This window comes from Copadichromis virginalis, linkage group LG13 (genome assembly GCF_057382275.1).
Source record: "Copadichromis virginalis isolate Kocher_CV1m ecotype Utaka linkage group LG13, C_Virginalis_male_GT1.1, whole genome shotgun sequence".
In the NCBI taxonomy this organism is placed as follows: domain Eukaryota; kingdom Metazoa; phylum Chordata; class Actinopteri; order Cichliformes; family Cichlidae; genus Copadichromis; species Copadichromis virginalis.
This window is the reverse complement of record NC_140630.1, coordinates 30086967-30095357: the sequence shown is the minus strand read 5'-3', so window position 1 is coordinate 30095357 and position 8391 is coordinate 30086967.

The following is an 8391-nucleotide window of genomic DNA, read 5'->3' as shown; positions in this document are numbered from 1 at the left end:
GGGGAAGCAGCATTCCTGTCTTTATCTCAGTGCAGGACACATGTGATTACATGCACGCTTGCTCTTTCACTCTCAATCTCTACCAGACACACACACACACACACACACACACACACACACACACACACACACACACACACGGGCACATTCATGCTCTCAAAGCCATGTACACTCATTTACATGTACTCTGCTGTCTTTCTAACTCTGTCTCTCTATCTCTCTCAGACACACACACACACACACACACACAAGAATGCCATTCCATTATTGTATGTATGGAGAAAAAGTGGAGGAGAGAGGAAGAAACAGGAAGTAGGTGTTTGGGTTGGGGGAGGAGGGTCAGAGAGGGCACTGTGGGAGTCCTGCACATTTATTTGCGTGTGAAGAAGTAATTAGATTTGTGTGTATGTGTGTGTGTGTGTGTGTGTGTGTGTACATATGCTGAGCTGTGGGAGTGTGTATGGTAGCTAAACAGAAATGCAGGGTTGTGTTTACATGGTAAATAGTGTGTATGTGTGGGTTGGGAGTTAAGGTTGTGGAATGTCACATGCTGATAGAATGCTTACTGGACAACAAAGGCAGGGCAGCAAAACATAGTGGAGACCAGTAATTATGCTGGTCTGTGCTGCTCAGCACTTGAGTCAGCATAGAATGAAGGCTGTAATGTATGAACTTTGCTGGGGAGGCCCATCATCAGTTGTTTTCTTTGAAAACTTATCTCGCATCTATGTCACTGTCATGAGGGTCGCTGTTAACTCTCACAAAGACTAGTTTTACAAAAAAGTGTGTAGCGATAGGTCAGCCTAAGTTGTGGTCTTAGATTAGATCCGAGTTAGTGTCATGAAAAGTAAAGCCAGACTTTTCATTTACAGCCTAAATTTGACAGCTTCTGTTGTCATGGATGACTTCAGCCTCTTAGTTACATCATTGGTAAACTGACCAAAATAAACTGCTTCGCATATACATACTAAAAATCTGACATATATGAATTTAGCTGTACAGCCAGTTGGCATTGAGTCACAGTAACATATATTTTCACACCTTATCATCAAATCCTCTGATATTGCTCGCTTTTCTCAAAGCCCTCTCCTCTTTCTCTTGTCTCTATATAAAATGGTAAACGGCCTGTATTTATATAGCGCTTTACTAGTCCCTAAGGACCCCAAAGCACTTTACACATCCAGTCATCCACCCATTCACACACACATTCACACACTGGTGATGGCAAGCTACATTGTAGCCACAGCCACCCTGGGGCGCACTGACAGAGGCGAGGCTGCCGGACACTGGCGCCACCGGGCCCTCTGACCATCACCAGTAGGCAACGGGTGAAGTGTCTTGCCCAAGGACACAACGACCGAGACTGTCCAAGCCGGGGCTCGAACCGGCAACCTTCCGATTACAAGGCGACCTCCCAACTCTTGAGCCACGATCGCCCCAGTGGCAAAAGTGGAGTGGGACCTTACCAGCTCCGGCTCCTTTCACACAAAATCAAAAATGATCTTACTTTACTTTTTGTTGGTTTGGGTGGGTAAGATGATGTGTTTGCGGCACTGATCCCAGCTCGAGCACAACTTTACATTCACCCTGAACTTGTGTTGGATGATGGATTATACCCTAAACAGGGCGAGGCTGTATGGAAGTTTGAGATGTCAGAAAGACTGGAAGTGACACAGACACCGCTGTTGCCTTTCAGTCCAAGTTGGCAGGAGGACAAAAAGAAATCTTCCCAGTAGAGATGTGTACTCTTACGCTGATAATGTGTCCAGTCCTTTGTTTTTAAGACTCACTCCACAATCATGAGACTTTCAGGTGATGACACTTGAGTGCATAACTGTGAGGATCATTCTCATTTTATTAGTAAGGTTGAAAGGCACATGACGTGTGCTTTGAATTATTTCCAATGCAGATCACTCTGATTCAAGCTTGTATTTTTAAGTGACTGTTGATTGGCTAACGGAAATGTTTGTGTGTTCATAGATTCTTCATCCTCTCCGGGCCGGTTGGCAGTCAGGGCTACTGTAAACATCCTTGACTGGAAGCTGGTGTTAGTTTCTGGGGCTTTCAGTCGGATGTTTGCAGCAGCCAACTGCTAGTACCATCACTGCGACAGGAGTGAAAACAGCTGTAAGTATAGTGACTGAACTGTCATGAACAATATAAGGGAAAGATCAGACATAAAGGAGAACAGTGTCAAAGGAAGGTTATGGTTTAAACTGAGTTTGAAAAAATGGTGCTAAAATGAGTTCTGTGGGCAACTAAGAAAGCCAAGAGGTAAAATGAACTATTCTAGGGAATAAGTGGGCCTGTAAATGGACCACTCCTCAGAAATGAGCTGACTCTTCTGCTTGGGAACACAGGAACATACCTGCATCCTAACCAAATGAGAGGAACCTGAACCTATAAGCTAATGCGCAAAACGATTTAAAGCAAAGGGGGGGAAAGGCATAGAGACCGCGACAAAACTCAATACGGAGAAGCCATGTGCCCCCTGTGCTAGGACAACAGGTGGTTCGTTCCAAATTCAGTTCTTTCTGTTTCAAACAGCTCCACCTCAACTTCATAAAAGCAGCACACAAGTGAAGTCATGAAAGTTTTTCTAAATCAGTGACAAGACGCCAGTGAGGATGGTGTGAGTAATATTAAATAACATTAACCAAATGACTAAGTATACTTTTTTAAAAGAAACTTAAATGGAGTAATGATGTTGGAATGTTAGAAACCATAAAACTCTGTTTAATTAGTGCTATGAATGGCAGATGATACAGAGTTTGCTGAAAGCTAAACTGTTATCAGTGATTGGCTGATTTGGGGGAAAAAAGGACCGTTTCCCCACTGTCATGTTCCCACATTGTTTAGGAGTGTTTTGATTAACGGGGTTTTGGATCCATTTTTAGGCACTAATGGTATTTTCAGCTCCCTCATTGTGTATATGAAGCTGTGTAAACTGTGATCTAGACAGGTGATCAGGTCACTCTGCCAGAGAGCAACGCACATGGTCTAAGAGGTGATCTCTGCAGAAACCATCACAGAAATGTGTATCGTATGGCTGTGAAGAAATGAAAAACATTTCAGAAAACTTCATACTGCATTATTTTTTTTTTGTTGTAAAGCTGTAAGGTGGTTACTAAGTAGCACGCTTAGCAAAAATACAAAAAACTGTGCACCAGTGTGAAACGGCTGGCTTTGATAGCTGTCTCCACTCAGGCCATTCAATTCCCAGTGGATGGGAGCGGCTTCATCCTCTCTTGAGACAGGGGCTGGGGGGAGGAATGGGGAAGAATGAAAGGAAGGAGTGGGGTTGAAAGGAGAAAAGCAGGGATAGAAGGTGAGGATGAAGATGAAACGAGGGGTGGAAGAAGATGTAGGAGTGGTTAAAGTTCAGAAAATTTGACTTAAGGGTCTAAGAGTGTGGTGGGTTTTTTTTTTTTTCTTCTTTCTTAAATTTTTTTTAAGATAAACCATGTCATCAGAGCTGAGGGGAAATGGGTGTAACACAGACTAGAGGGCCACAGACAGGGAAGGAAGGAAGCTTTCTAATATTACAAACTGCCCCCACCCCCACATTCATCATACATGAATGAAAACATGCTGTGCTGCTTGTCGTTTCTGTCTAAACAGTCTCAGCGTTCCTTCCTTGGTGCTGGAAAACCCAGGAAATGGGCCTGTTCCACTCACAAAAGCCCCCCCTGCATAAAAGAGGGTCTCACCAAGGAACTTAAAGATGACGAAGCTGCATGTTTGTTGCTGCACAAGCTTCTGTGCTAAACTGGAGGATATAATTGTAACTCTGCAGACTCACCGGTAAAGCTATGGACCGTGTTTGCAAGTATTAATACTGTCAAACTGAGAGTTAAAATAAGAGTTCAAAATAATTTGCTTATGAAACAATATAGTTTAGTGTGCTTTACAAAGGGGGCAGGGTGCCGCAGTGGTTAGCAAGACACGTTGGCTTAATTGGCGAGTGTAAACTGGCTGCAGGTGTGAGTTGTTTGTTAGCCCTGTGTTAACCAAACGGGCTTCACCCTGAATGTGATTATGTGAACCCGTTCACATAATGAGTACTCAATGTTTTGGCATGGATGTGATGTTGGAAGAACAGCAAGGATACTTCTGTTTTCTTGCCTGTTAGAAGTGTATGTATGGGACTGAAACACAAGGAAGCAGGAAGTGTAAGTTGGTGCTGTGAAAAGTAGTGCGTTCTGTAAAGCGTTCTGAACTACCTCACTTCTGAATTGTGATGTCCATATCAATTTGCCATGACAAGGGATTTTTTTTTTTTTTTTTTTTGAGAGAATAAAGAATAAACACTGATTTTATTTTCTGTGATTTGGAATTTCTGTTATTAAGGTATTAAAATTAAACTTTGTCCAGCCTGACATTTCCTTCTGACCTCTGAGATCCAGGAAGTGTAAACATCCTACACTCTCGGCATCTGCCCTCTGGTGGCCGGGAGTGGGACTGTTTGCACTCTCCGGCTCAGGAACTCTCCAAACAGCAGAGGAAAGTTGACACTTCACATCTAAATCCAGACTGTAGATTGTATCAAATTCATTTGATAAATGTTAATCCTGAATGTGTTCTGAAAACTTTGAGTTTGCTGATATATAAAAGTTTTTCTTTATACGAGTCAACAGCTGAGCCATGGACCCACTACTTGCTTTCAATAGGAGTGTGGGTTTTTTTTTCCCTCCATTTTAGCTTCATAAGGACCTCGTTGGTGTTAATTTGAACTGTCTGTACAAATGATGGAAGTCTGTGTAAATAAAAGGCTATTAAAGTTTCAACTAAAGGACTAGTGTGATTCCTTCAACCTCAGATGCTGTGAATGCTTAGCATTTGGGACAGGAAATGGGGAGCGGCTGACTTCTGATTGGTTGTTTTCCCTGACCCAGAGACCCTGGTCATGCCTCTCCCACTGGGGCTGGGGGTGACACGCACTCTTCAGAGCATGTGACCGAGTCCAGAGAGTAGAATAGAAAAATGAGTTTTCCATAACTCTCTTTAGGTACCAAAACTCTTTCAGCACTAGAAGATGAAGTGAAAGTCTACATAAATCACCACGTTGTTTTCTGACCTATTCATTTTCATTTAGAGGAAGCATTCAGTGTGTTTCCTGTACTTAAACTTGACTGTCAATCTACACCTGGGGGGTGGACAATTTTACAGGATGGTGAAGTTTTATTATTGTAGGTCTTTACATTACAATATAATGCGGAGAAAACCTCAAGAGTCAAACAATGTCCAAGCACGTTAAAGACAGTAGAAATGGGGAAAACTCATGACAGGAAGAAACCTCCAGCAGAACCAGGCTGAGGGAGGGGTCTGTCATGACCAGTTGGGAGTGATGGCAGGAAGAGAGCCAGAGGTTAATAACAAACTCCCCTACCTATATACTTTACCAAAAAAGAACATTTTAAACTTGGACACCTACTTTTAGGATTGTTTCAGGAATCCAAACTGGGAGCTGCTTCCATAGAAGAGGGCTGTGTAAGCTGAAGGCTCTGCCTCCTATTCTACTTTAAAGTACTCTAGGTTCAACAAGTAAACCTGCAGTCAGAGAGCAAAGTGCTCTATTAGGGTGAGAAGGATTTTAAATTTGATCCTGGATTCAACAGGAAGCCAATTATGCTCTCTACTCCTGTCAGGACCGTTAATGCAGTGCTTTCTTACTTTGCAGTGACCAGTACTCCGGTTTTAGCACAAGTAATATGAAAACTTTTTCTAAATATATTTAAAAAAAATCATACATCATATGAGAAGACACAAATCCATAAGATATAGCTTATTTTAGTTTCAAAACAAGCAACCTCTGAAAAAACTGAGCAAAGTCAACTATGGGAGTGTGTGTGTGTGTGTGTGTGTGTGATTCAGAGAAGGTATAAATTAGAGATGGACCGATCCGATATTACGTATCGGTATCGGTCCGATACTGACCTAAATTACTGGATCGGATATCGGAGAAAAATAAAAAATGTAATCCGATCCATTAAATATCACGAAAGCACCTCACAAAACTTGCAACACGCCATAACTCGCCTCAGAAGTTAGCACGTCGGAGCAGTATGCATCACGTGATAGAGCGGCTGTGGCATGCGGGACCTGTCGGTGGTCTGGATAGCATGTGGAGCTTCGCTAGCAACCCGGCATTTCATCTCCGACAAAGTTATCCCGAGAGAAGTAAAGCAAGTGTGTAAGTCCATCTCTGAATGTTTGTAAAGCATTCCTGCCTTAAGCTTAACAAGCGACTGTCTCTCCTGCTGCTACTTCATTCATGAAACTGCTTAATGATCAGCTGATCGGCTTTTCTGTGGCGAGTCCGTGTCTCTAGTTTGCTTTTGGCCCACTTTGCACCAGAAAGAGGAAACCAGCGGCTGAACAACAGCAGTACGTTTAAGCTTGATAAGCTGTTGTTAGAATGTATTTAATATTACTTTCTACTCTTGGATCTTTTTCTACGTAGCTGACGGGTGGTAACTGTGCAGGGGCGGATCTAGCAAAGTTTAGCCAGGGGGGCCGATAGGGCATTAACAGGGAAAAGGGGGCACAAAGACATACTTTTCTTTCTTATTCTCATTTAAAATGTCGAGCTTTTAATAAATAATTATCTGACACCCAAAGTTTTAATTTGATGCAAAATGAATAGAAGTCCATTACTGTATATAGTGACTATTAAGTCTAATATACATTCAACAAAAATATAAACGCAACACCTTTGTTACTGCTCCCATTCCCCATGGGATGGACGTAGAGACCTAAAATTCATTCCAGATACACAATATAACCATCCCTCCCAAACAGTGGTCACAAATCAGTCCAAATGTGTGGTAGTGGGCACATCTGCTATATTGAGATAATCCATCCCACCTCACAGGTGTGCCACATCAGGATGCTGATCTGACATCATGAGTAGTGCACAGGTGTACCTCAGACTGCCCACAACAAAAGGCCACCCTGGAATGTGCAGTTTTTTGCGCTATTGGGGGTCTGGGGACCCAGAACCGGTCAGTATCTGGTGTGACCACCATTTGCCTCATGCAGTGCAACACATCGTCGCATGGAGTCTATCAGATTGTCAATTGTGGCCTGTGGAATGTTGGTCCACTCCACTTCAATGGCTGTGCGAGGTTGTTGGATATTCGTGGGAACTGGTACACGCTGTCGTATACGCCGGTCAAGCACATCCCGAACATGCTCAATGGGTGACATGTCCGGTGAGTATGCTGGCCATGCAAGAACTGGGACATTCTCAGCTGCCATCTGCCCTGAACAATGTGAACCATGATTCATCCGTGAAGCGCACACCTCTCCAACGTGCCAGACGCCATCGAATGTGAGCATTTGCCCACACAAGTCTGTTACGGCGACGAGCTGGAGTCAGGTCAAGACCCCGATGAGGACGACGGGCATGCAGTTGAGCGTCCCTGAGACGGTTTCTGACAGTTTGTGCAGAAATTGTTTGGTTGTGCAAACCAATTGTTCCAGCAGCTGTCTGGGTGGCTGGTCTCAGACGATCTTGGAGGTGAACCTGCTGGATGTGGAGGTCCTGGGCTGGTGTGGTTACACGAGGTCTGCGGTTGTGAGGCCGGTTGGATGTGCTGCCATATTCTCTGAAACGCCTGTAGAGACGGCTTATGGTTGAGAAATGAACATTCAATGCACGGGCGACAGATCTGGTTGACATTCCTGCTGTCAGCATGCCAATTGCACGCTCCCTCATTGCTTGTGGCATCTGTGGCATTTTGCTGTGAGACAAAACTGCACATTCCAGGGTGGCCTTTTGTTGTGGGCAGTCTGAGGTACACCTGTGCACTACTCATGATGTCACATCAGCATCCTGATGTGGCACACCTGTGAGGTGGGATGGATTATCTCAATATAGCAGATGTGCCCACTACCACACATTTGGACTGATTTGTGACCACTGTTTGGGAGGGATGGTTATATTGTGTATGTGGAATGAATTTTAGGTCTCTACGTCCATCCCATGGGGAATGGGAGCAGTAACAAAGGTGTTGCGTTTATATTTTTGTTGAGTGTATATATATATACCCTAGTAAGCTATAGTACTTTTTCCTTTGGGAAGGTACCATCTGTGCAGTCTGCAATTTTGTTGAAGAAAGATGTTGAATCTATTTAATATTTCTTGAAAAATAATTGATTTCTGTGCATTTTTTTTTCACACTGCATCAAAATAAGGTTGATTACGTCGATTAAGCATCATGAGGTGGAGCGTGAGGGGTGGTTCCCTATTTTTTATTTATTTATTTTTGTTGTTGCTGGGAGTTGGAACCCTATTAGTTAGGTTGCTTAATATTTATGCTAAGTACTCTTTAAAATACCAGAATAGGGAGGATGGTGTAGGTTTAAGTTTATTAGATTGATCAGTAT